The sequence below is a fragment of the Canis lupus genome, chromosome 26 (assembly GCF_011100685.1).
Source record: "Canis lupus familiaris isolate Mischka breed German Shepherd chromosome 26, alternate assembly UU_Cfam_GSD_1.0, whole genome shotgun sequence".
In the NCBI taxonomy this organism is placed as follows: Eukaryota; Metazoa; Chordata; class Mammalia; order Carnivora; family Canidae; genus Canis; species Canis lupus.
This window is the reverse complement of record NC_049247.1, coordinates 19,923,578-19,939,934: the sequence shown is the minus strand read 5'-3', so window position 1 is coordinate 19,939,934 and position 16,357 is coordinate 19,923,578. Positions and strand designations below refer to the sequence as shown.

General features: G+C 53.0%; 1 protein-coding gene across 3 annotated transcripts in view; it reads right to left on the bottom strand.

The window, feature by feature from the left end:
- The window catches only part of MYO18B (myosin XVIIIB), a 255,617-nt gene extending 241,994 nt beyond the window's left edge, over nucleotides 1–13,623 (bottom strand). For all 3 annotated transcript variants that reach the window (XM_038575488.1, XM_038575489.1, XM_038575490.1), the window contains exon 1: nucleotides 13,465–13,623. The gene's annotated coding sequence lies outside the window, so the exon portion shown is untranslated. The remainder of the gene's footprint in view (nucleotides 1–13,464) is intronic.
- Between the last annotated feature and the right edge of the window lie 2,734 nt (nucleotides 13,624–16,357).

Below are 16,357 nucleotides of genomic sequence, written 5' to 3'. Positions count from 1 at the left end.
CTCGTGAGGTGCACAAGGGATGGGGACGCAGGAGAGTGTACACAAGGTGAGATTCCCTAGAGGGAGGGTGGGGAGGGGGGGACCCGGGGGAGGCCCCCAAGTGACTCACAGCCAGAGTCTGCTCTGCTAGGGCCTGGGAGGTAGAGCCCAGGTTATGAATAGGCCTGACGTGAGGTGCCTGCCTGGCCGCCACCCTGGCTGCTCCCTTCCCATCCAGCCTCGGCCTGGCCAGCTCCGTGGCTGCTTCCCAAGGATCGGCCTCGGCCTCAAGGCTCCAGGGACCTCCTGGCTGTTAGCGTGGGCTGTCCTCGGCCGGGGCTGCTGGCCTGCCCAGAGGTTCCACAGCGCTGGGGAACGAGACGGAGCTGCGTGGGACCATCTCTCCCCGCGTCCTGTCCCTCGCAGGCACCAGGCCAGGCCCAGTGACCCGGGGCCTGGAGCCAATGCTACCGGGGAGGCTTTGTCAAGCCTTAATTTAAGTAGGTGCTCTTATCGCCACGTTCCCTTCCAGGCCCAAACCCACACCTGCCTCATCAGCTGCTGTTTTAAGCCCGTGAGGAGGCCTCAGATGCTCAGAATTCATGGTATAAAGTCTCCAGTGGCCCCTTAGGGGTGGGGGAGCCTGGGGAAAGGAAAGGTGATCCCCAAAGCCGGGGACAGCTTGACACAGTTTTTCATGAACACATGCTGGATCTGAGTAGCCCCACGGGGCCCTCAAAGCTTTCCCTCTCACCCCCCAAATGTCCAGTCCTGACACTGTGGGTCAGTCCTCCGATGATTCTCCCTGTCTCAAAGAACAAACTGCCAAGTCTTTATCGAGGCCCACATGGCCCTCCCAACCGTCTGCCCTAAATGCCTCCCCACCTTGCTCCTCCTCTTCAGTGATGCTGACCTCCTGGAGGCACCTTCTCTACAGCTTCCTACCTCAGGGCATTTGCACATTCTGTTCCCTCTGCTTCAGATGCTTTTCCTTCGGCGTGGCTCACACTGTCATCTCCTAAAAGACTTTGCTCAGAGTCATATTGTCAGTGATCCTGCCTTCACTGTCTAAATTGGGGCATAGTCCCCAATTTAACCCTACCCTATCCTGGGACTGCCCCTCATCTTATCCTATTCTTTTCTCCCCATAACTTATTGCTATCTCACTCCTTGTCATACTATAGACTTTTTATTTGGTTTCTGACTCATCCTGCAGAACAAGGTTCTATGAGGGCCTGAATTTCCATCTGTTCTGTCCCCTTATGTAACCCCAGTGCCTAGAACAGTTCCCGGCACAAAGTGAGTGCTCAAAAATGTTTGTTGAATGAATGAATTAGCGCAGGAATGGGTAATGATTAGGGTTGCAGCTGAGAAGGGATAGAGCAGGGCCTTGGCAGCAGGTCTCTGGCAGGGATTTCTGATGCCCCCTGTGCTATCTGCATCCACGGGGAGGGGCGGTGGTGGCGAAGGGGGCGGGCAGCATGTCATCATGGCCCAAGTTCATGTCTTGCCACTGCCACTGCCCTGTGGGACCCTAGGAAATTCTCTGAGTGTCATTTTCTCAGCCGTAAAATGAGAGGAGGACACCCACATACTGAGCATGTTCTTGATCACCAGTAACTGCTCTTGATCATATTTCCATTTTTATTTGACTCCATGGATCAAAGCTGGCCTGGAGGACCCAGCCTAAGATGCAGCCCAAGATAATTCTCCAACATTTAGAGAGAGCCTCCCATGTGCCTAGTGTTGAGATAGGTCCTTACACCCAAACTTCACCCAGCTCCTCTTAAATTCCTCCTAGACCTAGCATTCATTTATCTTAAAAGTTATCATCACGTAGGGCCCCTGGATGGCTCAGTGGTTGAGCCTCTGCCTTAGGCTCAGGTCGTGATCTTGGGGTCCTGGAATCGAGTCCTGCAAGCAACAGGCTCCCTACAGGGAACCTGCTTCTCCCTCTGCCTATGTCTCTGCCTCTCTCTCTGTGTGTCTCTCATGAATAAATAAATAAAATCTTAAAAAAAAAAAAAAAAAGAAAAAAATCATCACGTTCACACCCACAACAGCACCATGCGGTCGGCCTCACTCCCATAGAGCAGACAGTGACTCACGGAGGTTAAGACACTTGCCCAGGGCCACCCAGAAAAAAGGTCAAGCGGACACCTGCCCCCCAGTGTGTCCCACCCTTCGCACCCACCTTCTGCTCCCATCACTGGCAGCAATGAACAAGGGCCAGTCTGGGGCCACCAGCGCGGGGCCTGGAGGTGCCCCATGTCCTGGCCCCACGTTGCGGGACCCCAGGAAGTTGGCTCAGGCAGGTAGGTTCACAGGTAGCGCTGGGCGTGCTCTGCTATTTGGCTAGGATCTATTGGGTGCCAGTCACGGCGCTGCGTCTGTCGTCTGAGGATCAGGGGGCTTAGCCAGTTCGTGCAAGGTCACACAGGAAGGAATGGGGGTGACCCAGTTGCCTAACCTGCTCCTTCTGCTCGACCCTGTGACCTCTGCCCTTAGACCCCAAAAGGGAGGCAGCGGAAGCTAGACCACTGATGACGGTCCTGCGGAGATGTGGGCCCCGCTCTGTGCTGAGAACCTGAGCGATGGTGGGGTTTGCTCCCACCAGGCGCCCTATTCTAGGGTGGATGCTGTGAGCAACCCCGTGTCAGAGGGAGGGGAAGCCCCTCTTTCTCACCAGGCAGTGGCGGAGCTGCCTGCTGCACCCAGACAGTCTGACCTCAGAGGTCACGGCCACTAAAGCACATGGGTGTGCCACCTTCTCTGTCCCTATGTCTGTGCCACACAGCAGCTTTTCGGAAAAAAAAAAAAAAAAAAAAAAAAAAACTACATTCCTGTCTCATACCCTCCAGCTCTTGCAAGCCTTTCTGGCCGCCTCCTCCAGGACACCTTGCTGAGGGTGCCAGCCCATGCCACCCTCCCAGCAACCACGGCCTCCCCCCTCGGCCACCCAATCCCCACCGGCCCCCGTCATCCTGCCCTTCACTCCGCTGGCCACACACCTTACGTCACTGCACGGTCCTTCCTCATTTCAACTTCCACTTAGAATCGGTGTTGCCTACAGTTTGGCGGCGAGTCTATTTGTCCCCGAGCTGGCTCGCAGGTGCCTGGAGGCAGGCAGAGGTGCCGGCCGCCCTGAGAGCCAGCGCCAGGCTAGGGTGCTCAGCATCCAGTGTGACGGTCACATCAGGGGTCACACATGCAGGGATCAGAAGACCCAGTGGCGGGGCGGGAGGCGGGAGGCGCAGGAAGGTGCCCCTGAACTGCGTATCTTCCATTTGCCCCTCAGGCACCTCCTCCAGCTCTTCCACCTTCAGCTTGCAGGTGGGTTCAAGCTCACGGGCATCACCCACTGGCAGAGATCAGAGGGCACCTGCACTCCCGGCTCCCGGCTCTCCCTGCTGGGCGGCCACGGGTTGGCTTGGCTGCTTCCCTCCCCCGAAGGTACCTTCTAGAAGCTCCCTCTCGTGTTCTGGCAGCAGAACACCCCCCCCCCCCCCCCCAGCCTCTTCAGTCCTGGAGGAGATAAGAGCTCCTGCTGTGGCTGGTCCCAGCATGCTGCGCTCAGGAGAGGTCAGCAGATTTTCCTGTAAAGGGCCAGTCAGGGCCTTCTCCCTCGCAAACCACTCCGCTCCGCCGTTGCGTTCCAGAAGCAGCCCTGGGTGAAATATGTACGTGAGGGCGCGTGGCTGTTTCACTGAGACTTTATTTTTTTAAAGCGCTGGCGAGGAGCTGGATTTGGTTCTGGCCAAACTGGGAAGGATGAGGTCAAGAATCCAACATCCATGCTGCATGCTCTCTGAGGACCTCCCTCGGGCTCTCCTTCCTCCTCGCTTCTTCCCAGGCAGCCAGGTCTGGGGCCATTTTCCAAACGGAAGGGCCCCAAGTCTACGCAGGCTGCTGGGGGAGGGAAGAGTAGAGGCTTGGTTCATCTTTCCAGGCTTGCAAACTCCCCGCTTCCTTCTTTAGCCTGCTCTGGCCTGCAGGGCGCTGACCACCAGGGTTGTGGCCCCCCACCCCGGGGTTCCCTGGCCCTCTGATCTTCTGCTGAGTTTGGCCGGTGGAAAGCTCTGGGATGAGACCTGCACCCGGGAGGGCTTAGAGGTAGCGTGTTTCTCCCCCCGCCTGCCCTGCTTCCTCCATCTCGGGCCCTAGTTTTGGTGAAGGCTGTGTTTCTCCGTCTACAGCCATAAGCCCCTTGGAGCGGTCCCTCTCCGTGGACGGGCTGCAGGCTCCTCTGTCAACCTCCTCTGCCCTACATCAGGCCCAAGGCTAGTAGCCCACCACTGCTCGTTTCTGGGTGGTTCGGCATGCTTCGTTGCTTTTCTTAGCCCTGCACACACCCCTTGGAAGAGTCCCTTCATTAAAAAGTATCTTTAGGGGCACCTGGGTGGCTCAGTGGTTGAGTGTCTGCCTTTGGCTCAGGTTGTGATCCTGGGGTCCTGGGATCGAGTCCCACATCAGGCTCCACACAGGGAGCCTGTTTCTCCCTCTGCCTGTGTCTCTGCCTCTCTCTCTCTCTCTCTCTCAATCTCTGTCTCTGTCTCTCATGGATAAATAAATAAAATCTTTATTTAAAAAAAATTCTCTCCTAATTACCAGCTGGGTGTGCTGTCTCCAAGTAGGGCCTTGGCAGATACAGCCAGAGGGCAAGGAGGTTTCAACTCACACGTCAGCTCTGTGAGATGCTTAGTGGCTGCCCGGAGTGTTACATGGGAAGGACTCTGAGCCTTTATCTGGGCTCAGGGGAAAGGAATGTTCTGATCGATTCTTAATGTCTGCCCTGGGCATGGAAGGAGGCCATTATATACCACTGCTATCTATTTGCCATCTGGAGGCATAATGGATAAAGTGACTCTCATGATTCATGCATGACCCAGCCGAGTTCCCCCGGACCTTGAGTTTGATGGCCAAAGAGCCACGTGGTAATGAAAAGAGACTTTGCCCAACACAGAGCCACCCTGCCTTCATCACAGCAAGGGAAACTCAACAGCTAGCAAGTAGCTGAGGATTCAGACCCCACTCGCAAAAACCCACATGATCCTAGAAGATGACCAGGAGGGGGTGGGGGAGGTGATGAATGAGAAAAAAGAGCAGGGAGGCTGGCAGTAGGAAGGAGAGACGGTGAAGAGGGAGGGAGGGAGGGAACAGCAGAGGAGGCATTGATGGAGATGATAAGGGGGGGGCGGGGGGAGCGTGCAAGCCCCGTCCACCATCCACCGTCACGGAGCCTCAGAGGACCAGCCCCGCTCACAAGGAACCTCCTGGGTGAAAAATCACTGAGTCTTTTCTCGGTCATATCCTGAGATGGGGAGCTCACTACTAAGTAAGACATTTGGGATCTGCTCTCATGTTGCTTTTCTTCTTTGGAATCAGAGCTACAAAGCACTCAGAGGCCAGAGAAGCCACCTTCTCTGATCCTGGCAGAGAACTAGAGTCCTCATCTCCCTGTTGCCTGGGGTCTGCCACTTTTTCTACCTTCCCACAGAGCTGCCTTGTCAGGACAGCCACATGCTGGCCTGAGTTCTGTTCTTAGGAGCGACAGATAAGGTTTTCCATGTGATATGTACAGGGTCGGCTCCCAATTTTCTAACCTGAAGCCTTCAACCATTTAAGTGAGAAATTTCTCACGGGGTGGGGGGCACCTGGGTGGCTCAGTGGTTGAGCCTTTGGCTCAGGGTGTGATCCCGGGGTCCTGGGATCGAGTCCCACATCAGGCTCCCTGCATGGGGCCTGCTTCTCCTTCTGCCTGTGTCTCTGCCTCTGTGTGCCTCTCATGAATAAATAAATCAAATATTTAAAAAAAAAAAAAAGAAAAAAAATTTCTCATGGCCCCTAGATCCTTTAGAACGCCAGCCACTGTCCCCTGGGAGCTTTCTAGATGGTTCTCTGCAACAGAGTGGACACTTCAGTTCACAAAGGCTGACCAGGGTGAACACAGTGGCCATCCCCTCCCTCAGGGGACTGACCTCAGCTCTGGAGGTCTCACAGCTAAGCTCGGGCCCCACCTCCCTTCTGTGGAACCTCTTAGGGTTGCAGCCCTCCATCTGTCCAATGGGGGCGCCGGCCTTTCTTGTCCACTTCTCAGGATGGCGGGAATAACTGGATGCTCTGTACACCTTTGAGCTATGACATTCACAGCAGCCCTCTCCTGTATAGTCCCCATTCAAGTTCCAGTCTTTTAAGGTTCCTGGACCAAATTCCAATGGGGGCAGAGGAGGTTCCCTACACAGCAGCAAGCTGTTCTCGGACACCAGCCGGGTGACCAAGTTGAACTCAGTTCAACTCAATTCTGACACTATCTACCTGGAGACAGCATTAGGTTCTGCAGGTAAAGGGCTCAGTCCCACAAGACCATTCTCCACTTTGGACACCAGTAGCAAACCCCAATTGTCACCTGTGCTTCTGACCAACTCTGGCTATAAATCAGAGGTGCCCATGACCCCCCACTCCTTGGGTCTGATAAATTTGCTAGATAGCTCAGAACTCAGAGAAACATTTCACTCCCCAGATCACCCATTTATTATGAAAGGATAGAAGTCAGGAACAGCCAGTTGGAAGAGATGCACAGGGCAGGGTATGGGGAGAGGGGGCTCCCATGCCTGCTCCAGGGGCACCACTCTCCCCAAATTTCCAAAAACCTCACCAACCCAGAAGCTCAAAACATTATCCTTTTGTTTCGTTTTTTGTTTTTGTTTTAAGATCTTACTTATTGGAATGTCTGGGTGGCTCAGTGGTTGAGCATCTGCCTTCAGCCCAGGGCATGTTCCCCGGGTCCTGAGATGGAGTCCCACATCGGGCTCCCCACAGAGAGCCTGCTTGTCCCTCTGCCTATGTCTCTGCCTCTCTCTGTGTCTCTTGTGAATAAACAAATCAAATATTTTTTTAAAAAATAAGATTTTATGTATTTATTTGAGACACACACACACACACACACACACACACACACACACACACACACACGAGGGGGAGGGGAGGGGCAGAGGGAGAAGCACACTCTCTACTGAGCAGGGACCCTGATGTGGGGCTCTATCCCAGGACCTGGGCATGACCTGAGCTGAAGGCAGACACATAACCAACTGAGCCACCCAGATGCCCCTATTCTTTTGGGGATTGATGAAATCATTGGCCATTGATGATTGAACTCATTCTCTCACCCCTCTCCTGTCTCAGTGTCAGAGGTGGGTCCAGCCCTCTAATCAATAATGGTTAGCTCCACTGGCAAGCAGCCCCCAACCTTTGATAGGGAGCTTTGGTAGTTTTCAAAAACCATGTCATTAGCATAACAAAAGACACGTTAGCACTCTCAACAGTTGGAATTCTAATGATTTGGGGAGCAGGGAGCCCTGAACTGAGGATGAAGACCAAATATATATGAAAAATATATTTTGGTCATCTCAATATTGCAGCTGGGTCAGTTAAAATCTGCAAAAGCTTTTGCACAGCAGTGGCTGAGAAGCTAGCCGCCCCCCTCCAGCGCCCCTACCCCTTGCCTCTATCCCCAAATCAAGCAGTGAGTGTTTCTTGGAGAAATGATTAGAGAAAAGTCTTGTCCGTCCAGCACATCATCACTCTCTTCTCCATATCTTTGGTTGCCCCACTAACCTAGGCTGGCCACACACCCCTGCCAGCCACCCCACAGTCTGATGAGATGTTAGACCTCACAGGTGGGCCTCCTGGCCTCACGCAGGGATGGCCAATAGTGTTTCTCCCTCCTGGCAGCCCAGCGGATCTGCAGTTGGGAACTGCCTGGAGGGTTACATTGAAAAGGATCCCACACTAGTGGAAAAGCATGTGTGACTGACTAGTAATGCCTGCCGTGAGCACAAGAAGGGTTAGGGGTGGTGCCTCTGCCAAGTATTTGCCATTTGCAGCCTAGTGTTCTCCTGGCCACAGTGAAGCAGGAAGCTGGTCATCCTTCTGCTGGGGGGGCTCTGCTGACTGCTTTTAGGGTTTGAGTGCCGCACCAACCGGGTATCTTCCTACCCCTGCTGTGTTGCTATCTAGAGCTATGCTGCCGAATATAGCAGCCACTAGCACGTGTGGCTGGTTAAATTTAAATTATTTAAAATAAAGCTAAATGAAAACATCACCTTCTGGGTCACACCAGCCATCTTTCATATGCTCAGTAGGCACAACTGGCCAGCAGCTACCATACTGGATGGCACAGATACAGAACATTTCTATCATTGCAGAAGTTCTATTGGATCACATTGGGTTAGATCAGTGGTTTTCCGGAGGGTGTGACTGCGCTTATCAATGGATTTTTGGTTGTCACAACTAGAGTGGGAGCAGCTGCTACTGGCATCTAGTGAGGAGAGGCCAAGGATGCTGCCAAAACATCCTACGAGGCACAGAACAGCCCTCCCACCCTGCACCACTCATGGCAAAGAATCATCCAGACCCAAATATCAATAGTGGGGTTGTTGAGACACCGTGATCTAAAAAATCCATATTGAGTGGAGAGAAGCAAGGGCAAACTAGTCTTGCTTCGAATAATAAATAGCAAAGAATAATAATAAGAAAAAAAAACTGACCTGTTAGTGACAAAAGAAAAGAAATTCTTGGATCTATCACCACCTAGTAGCTCTGTGCCCTTGGGCAGCCACAACACTCTCTGATTCTCAATTTCCTTGTCTGTAGAACTGAAATACCCACCTCCCAAGGATTATCAATGGGTTCATCAAGGTCATGAGTGTGAATGGGCTCTGTAATCTGTCCAAACAGCATGGGGTAATTTCCTATCTGAGCTCCTGTTGTTTATTTTATTACATGAGAATAAAGATTCCGTCTCCAGCAGAAAAGCAGAGTCTCGGTTTCATTTCATTCTGCATGCCTTCAGCCTCTAAATGTCACTTCTGATCTGTAAAATGGGGCCAATCACTCATGCCCAAACTCACAGGAATATGCAGCGCCAATGAGACATTTAATCCCACTGAGCAACTGCCTCTCTCTCTCCCTCTCTCAACTCAACAGCTAATCCTGTTGCCCTCCATGAAATTGAAACTCAAACCCCAGCTGGTACCCACGAAACAGCTGAAAATGCATTTGGTCTTTTACGGGCTGGGAAAAATTCTCTTGGGACCTCGAAATTCCTGTTTCCCTGACCTATGCGTATTGGCCAGGTATTTGGGGAGCCCAACTTGCAGATTCCTGGGGACCTTTCGATCATTCTCCAAAACTGTAGTTCTTAAAAGGACTGAAGCATTAGAGAGAGGCTCGGTGCGAAGCAGAGCAGAAAAGGAAAATCACGGAGCTGGGTGAGTCATGTCCAGGAGGAGGTGATTCAGATGAAGCCGAGGGTGCCTCTGGATCCTTCAGACTGAATGGGGTGTGTGTGTGTGTGTCTGTGTGTGTGTGACAGAGAGACACACAAAGACATCTGTCTTGATAGTTATACAATACCTCCCCCTCCCCCTGCTGTGAGCTCTCATCCCAAAGACCTTGTTTGGTGACTAAGGATCATACTTGTTGCCTCTGTTGACACAAGACCTAAGATTTAGGTTTTTTAAAGATTTTATTTTATTTTTTTAAAAAAGATTTTATTTATTTATTCATAGAGACACAGAGAGAGAGAGAGGCAGAGACACAGGAAGAGGGAGAAACGGGCTCCATGCAGGGAGCCTGATGTGGGACTCGATCCTGGGTCTCCAGGATCACACCCCGGGCTGCAGACAGCACTAAACCGCTGCACCACTGGGGCTACCCAAGATTTTATTTATTTATTCATGAGACGCAGAGAGAGGGAGAGACACAGGCAGAGGGAGAAGCAGGCTCCCTGCGGGGATCCTGATGTGGGACTCGATCCCAGGACCCCAGTATCATGACCTGAGTCGAAGGCAGATTCTCAACCACTGAGCCACCCAGGTGCCCCAGGACCTAAGATTTAACCCTTTCCTTTGAGGCTTGGAGAATGAGGACAGAGAAGGCTTTGAGGGTGTGGGTAAAAGGGACAATAGGGTTACTATTCCCAATATGAGGAGCCCTAGGCTGGTCCCCAATGCCAGACGTGATGGCAGGGACTGTTCAAAGCCCACTGCTGGCACTGCAAAGCTGTGTGTTCTTGAGCAAGTTGTTTCCCGTCTCTGTGCCATAGACGGGGTTGGATCTGATAGGGCCCGGGGTCCCTCCACTTGTTTCAAACCCACTTGCTCCATTTTGCAAATAATTCAGTTTTACAGTCACGCGGTACAAGGGTACCATGAAAAGGCAGGGAGGATCCCTAAATGCATGTCACAAAGCCAATCTGAAAAAGCTGCATGCTCTGTGATTCCAAGTATACGGCATTCTGGAAAAAGCACGAGTATGGAGAGAGTAAAAAATCAGTGGTTGTCCGGGTTTGGGGATGTGAGGGATGCTCAGACGGAGCACAGAAGACAGTGAAGATGCTCTGCATTATATGGCAATGGCTCTGATGGATCCACGTCAGTATGCATTTGCCCCAACCCTTAGAATGTCCACCACCAAGGATAAGCCCTAATGTCAACCATGGACTCTGGGTGATGATGACGTGTCCCTGCAGCTTCATCCACTCCATCAGATGTCCTGCTCTGGTGCAGGATATGGATAGTGGGGCCAGGCTATAGATGGTGGGGACATAGGGTATGTGGGAAACCTCGGTTACCTTCCTCTCAATTTTGCTGTGAACCTGAAACGACTCTAAAAAATAAAGTTTATGGGGCGCCTGGGTGGCTCAGCAATTGAGCGTCTGCCTTCAGCCCAGGGCGTGATCCTGAAGTCCCGAGATGGAGTCCCACATCGGGCTCACCGCGTGAAGCCTGCTTCTCCCTCTGCCTGTGTCTCTCATGAATAAATAAATAAAATATTTTTTAAATAAATAAATAAAAATAAAAAAGAAGGTTTGTTAATGAAAAAATCAATGGAAATTATTATGACATTGTATGCTAACTAGCTGTAGTTAAAATAAAAACTTAAAAAATATCAAGGATAGGCCATGTACCACAGCAACTAACTACCTGCTTACAATGGACCATTCCAGGGAGCCAGGGTGGCTCAGTTGGTCAAGTGTCCTGACTCTTGGTTTTAGCTCAGGTCATGATCTCAGGGCCATGAGATCAAGCCCCGTGATGGGCTCTGCGCTCAGTGTGGAGTCTGCTGAAGAGTCTCCCTCTCCCTCTGCCCCTCCCACTCATGCCCATTCTCTCATTCTCTAAAATAAATAAATAAATCTTAAAAAAAAAAAAAAAAGGACCATTCAGACAGTTGTTTTTATCCACTAGGTGAGCCAGGCACTAAAGGGCTGTCTCATCGTGGCCTAGTAGAAACAGCTAGAGTTCCTGTTCTTTCAGCAGACCAGGAAGTCCCTTCGGCTTTGGGGCCTCCTGTTCTCATCTCGAAGTGCCACCAGAAGGGCTAAATCTTTTTCCCCTGGGTGACACTGGCTCTCAGATATTTTGCAAGAACCTGGCCTGAATAAAGCCCTGTGCCTATCCTCCCTGTTCATGCAACTAGACGCTGACTTTTTTTTTTTAAGCTTTTATTTATTTATTCATAAGAGACACAGAGAGAGAGGCAGAGACACAGGCAGAGGGAGAAGCAGGCTCCCTGTGGGGCGCCCAATGCAGGACTCAATCCCAGGACCCTCGGATCACGCCCTGGGCTGAAGGCGGCGCTAAACCACTAAGCCACCCAGGTGCCCCTAGGCACTGACTTTTGACAAGGGGAGGGGACTTCTGAGCTGCCTCCTCTGTGGCTTTCTTAGCTCGCACCAGAAGGCAGGTCTCCAGCTTGGGTGGGCACCAGGACCGCCTGTGAGGTATAAAATCTGTGGCTTTCTGGGCTCCTGTCCCTAAGACTGTTCCGTAGGTCTCAGGCAAGCTGGGGCATCTGCATTTGAAAGGCAGGTGGGGCTCCCGGGTGGCTTAGTGGTTGAGCATCTCCCTTCAGCTCAGGTTGTGATGGAGGGGGGGGTGTCCTGGGATCGAGTCCCACACTGAGCTCCCGTGAGGAGCCTGCTTCTCCCTCTGCCTCTGTCTCTGTCTCTCTCTGTGTCTCTCATGAATAAATACATAAAATCTTTTTAAAAAAGAAAGAAGAAAGAAAGAAAAAAGAAAAAGAGAAAGAAAGAGAAAGAAAAAGAGAAAGAGAAAGAGAAAGAGAGAAAAAGAAAAAGAAAAAGAAAAAGAAAAAGAAACAGAAAAAGAAAAAAAGACCCGCAGGTGAGGCCGATGCCCTGCACTTGGAGAAGTGTGCAGGCCCAGAGCCTGGGTCCTGGAAGACTGCTCGGGGAGAGCTGCACCCAACCCCCTCAGGTTTGGAAGGGGACACTGGAGCAGGGGAGGGACTTGTCTGAGGTCACAGAGTCAGTGGAGCCCGAGCTGGGCTACTCAAGGTGACCAGGCCTATGTGCAGGTGGCACCAAATATTTATTCATCGGCGACAGGCAGCCCCTCCGAAGTCAGGAGACCGAGCCAGTCTGCCCTTCCTCCTCCTCCTTCCCTCCCCAGCCCAGGCCTCCTGTTTCTGTTATGTTCCAGAACCCATCATAGCCACCTCGACGCAGCCAGCTCACATCGGGGGGCTCACCTCCCCGAGCCCACACTGACCCATTACTCAGAGAGCACACAGCTCGGGCCAGAAGCAGAACAACAGTCCAAGAGACCATCCCCGTGTTGCACACTCACAGCCCGAGCGGGCGCTCAGCCTCCGGGAGCCAGTGCCTCCAACAGGGCAGGTGGCTCCCCGGCCGGCCCCAAAGGGAAAGTAAGAGCCCGGTTTTCCAGGCCCTGGGGGATGGACGCCCGGGGCTCTGGTGGGTCAGGGGCTGGGAACCGGCTGCGCTTCCTCCCGCAGCCGCTTCTAGAAGCACGACCCAGAGGGCCCGCCCGAGCCACCGGCCTGTGCCGCAGCTGCTGTGGGCCTCGCACTAGCGCCCGGCCCCTCCCGGCCCCATCGCGGGGCCCCTGAAACGTCCCCATTCAAACAGACGCCCGGTGACCCGCGGCCACAGAAAACACCTCCTGGGGCCAGGGATCAAGTCAGCACCGCAGGAAACGCCAGCCTTTGTCCCGACGGCGTCCCCTCCCCCAGCGCACATGCTCCTTGCAGCACCAAGCCAGCACCCAGGCCGAGCCTGGGGGACCTGGGGGCGGACACGGGGACCCCCGGCAGGAATCGCTGGCAGTGCAGGGGAACCCTGACCCCCGAACACGTGTCAGCTAACATTCCAGCCGCAGGGTATCCTGACCCCCAGTGTATTTTTAAAAATGACCAGCCGACGGCTGGGGCCCGGCAGGCCAGGGGGACCCTTAGAAGAGTCCGCTCGCCCCAGCATTTTGCTCTAAGATCCTTCCACGAAAGACCCGTGCTTTGTGAGTGACCCGTTCGGGCGATCGGAGGCCGCGCAGCTGGAGAGACCCCGACACCCGCCGCCGCCCCAGCCCCCAAAAGCACATTCTGGAAAATTATGCCCAGTGGCTCGCAGGGTGCCCATCGTAAAACCTGGTCCCACGGTACCTTTCTCCGCACGAGGCCACGGGTCACGGGAACCACCCTGGCCCGAGAGATCTCCCCGGCTGGCAGCGCAGAGACCCCACCAAGCCCGGACGGCAGGGGCGAAGGAGAAATGTCAGGAACACCCCCACCCACATCCCCTTCCCTGCCTGCTCCTCCCCGTCCTCCCCACACCCTCCCTCTGCGCCAATGTGATGGCAGCAGCTGAGCCGACAAGTCATTTCTAAAATTAGCCGGTGAGCCCCAGGTCTGGCCAGGAGACGGCCGCCCGGGGTGGCCGTTGACCAGGCATCGGACGGCATGGACATATTTGGTGGCGCGGAGCAGGGGAGGGGACAGCACATTCTCCCCGTCATCCCTGCCCCCGGGCGGGCCGCACGCTCCCGCCTCTGCCTCACCCAGATAACTGGAGGCCAGGGATCGGGGGAGGAGGGGAGCCCCGCTCTGCATTCCGCCTGGACGCTTGGAAAAAAATAGCTGGAGCCAGTTCTGGTGCCTCTCGGTAAACAATCAATGCACGAAAACACGCGTCACCCGCCAGACACCACCTGAGGGCTTTGCTGAGCTCATTTACTATTCCCGACAGCCCCGCACGAGGCAGGGGTTTCCCCACTCTCGCTTGACAGATGGGGAGACTGAGGCACGGAGAGGTCCGCCAACTTGCCCAAAGCGGTGGAAAGGCAGGATTCAAACCCAGGGAGCACAGTCTTAAATGCGGCATCAACAGGATGCTGTAAAGTAGAAAAAGTACCGTGTCCACTGCCCAGGGGGAGAAAAGTAAGGGCGCCCACAGGTTAAGCTCAAGTCCGCACAGCTAGCCGGGGGCTCCAATCCAGATCTTTCTTTCTTTCTTTTTTTAATCCAGATCTTCCTGATCCCAAAGCCCATGACCATTCCATTCAAACTCACATGCTGCTTCTCTTTCAAAACATTTTAACCAGTAGTCCATGCTGTTCTATCCCTGTGGCTGATGGGGCGATGTATTCTCAAGGTATGTACTTCCTTCTGGGTGGAAAGAGAAAGAAAGATGAAAAAGAAAGAAGAAGGAAAGAGAAAGAAAGAAAGAAAGAAAGAAAGAAAGAAAGAAAGAAAGAAAGAAAGAAAGAAAGAAAGAAAGAAAGAAAGAAAGAAAGAAAGAAAGAAAGGAAGAAAGGAAGAAAGAAAGAAGAAAGAAAGAAGAAAGAAGGAAAGAAGAAAGAAAGAAAGAAAGAAAGAAAGAAAGAAAGAAAGAAGAAAGAAGGAAGGAAGGAAGGAAGGAAGGAAGGAAGGAAGGAAGGAAGGAAGGAAGGGAGACCCAGCATTTTATAAAATTCATAAAGTTTATAAAATTCAGCATTTTATTTTAAAGATTTTATTTATTTTTTTAAAAGATTTTATTTATTTATTCATGAAAGACAGAGAGAGAGGCAGAGACACAGGCAGAGGGAGAAGCAGGCTCCATGCAGGGAGCCCAATGCGGGACTCGATCCGGGGTCTCCAGGATCACGCCCTGGGCTGCAGGCGGCGCTAAACAGCCGAGCCACCCGGGCTGCCCAAAATTCAGCATTTTATCGGAAGTTTATGGAAATTGTTTTCTTTGGACTATGAGACGTGAACCCACCCCCTGGGGCTAAAACTAGCTGGTGCTCTTCTGTCCTATTCAATCTTCCGTATCCTTTCATGGCCGTGAGTCCTACGTGCTGGGGTGGACCTGCAGAAATGACTCCAGGCCCGGCTGGGGGTCTCCGCCAGCCTCAATCTGCAGTGACCGTTAGGTTGACGTGAAGGGCACCGGGTCCCAAGGGCACCTGGCATGTCTGCTTCATTCCCCTGGTAACCGTGGTGCTCAAAGTATTGCTCTGCCCACGCTATGACCTAGGGCAGCCCTGGTAAGCAGTTTTTTGTCACCGGGCTGAGCATTTGCCTCCAGGTCTCCAGGCTTTGTTCCCCAGGTGGCAGGACAGGACAAGAAAGTGAAGGCACTCTTACCAAGGCCCTCGCAAAACTGGCCCCTTCTGGGCCTTCTGGAGTAGGGACAGTCCAAGCGGCTGTAGGTCCTCTGGGACCCAGACCAGGAACCGAGAGCCTGCCCTGGGGCTGTCAGTTGCCCCTCCCGAGACCGGCCTCGTCTGCAGCTGGTCAGTTCTACATCCACAAAATGACCAAGGGGTGGATTGTGATATTTTATTTTTTAATGATTTTATTTCTGTGTGTGTGTGTGTGTGTGTGTGTGTGTATGCACTGGTGGGGGGGAGTGGGCAGAGGCAGGGGGAGAAGCAGACTCCCCGCTGAGCAGGGAGCCCAACACAGGGCTCCATCCCAGGACCCTGAGATCGTGACCTGAGCCCAAGGCAGACACTTAACCAACCGAGCCACCCAGGTGCCCCTCGGTTGTGATATTTTATTGGGACGACTGACTTAAGCCTCCTGGTCATCCTTCTTTTTTGAGTAGGACCCTTGTTGGGGGCCCATCTCTTTTGTTGCTGGGAATCCCACATTCTATTCATCATCTCCATACAGCCTGAGAGTCGGGGGGCCCAGGTACCCCATCTCACTGCAGGCCAGGTGACTGCTTCTGCTTGGCTCCTGGTGGCCGAATGCCATCACCCAGGCCCTGGCCTCTCTTCTTTTGGGCTCCTATCATCCCTACTATTCTCAGAGAACCGTGTGTGTGTGTGTGTGTGTGTGTGTGTGTGTGTGTGTGCTGATAAACTGGAGAAAAGTCCTGTGCATCTGAGTGTTGTGGGTCAATCATGAGAATCCCCCCCACATGACTACCTTGGGGCCTGTGTTGTGTGTCACAGTCCCCAGGGGGTGAAGGGGAACTGACTCTGTGTCTGTGTCTCTTTAAGTGGCTGGTACACAGTAAGTGCTCCATAAATGTATATGGAATAAATAACCAAATGTATGGAAACTG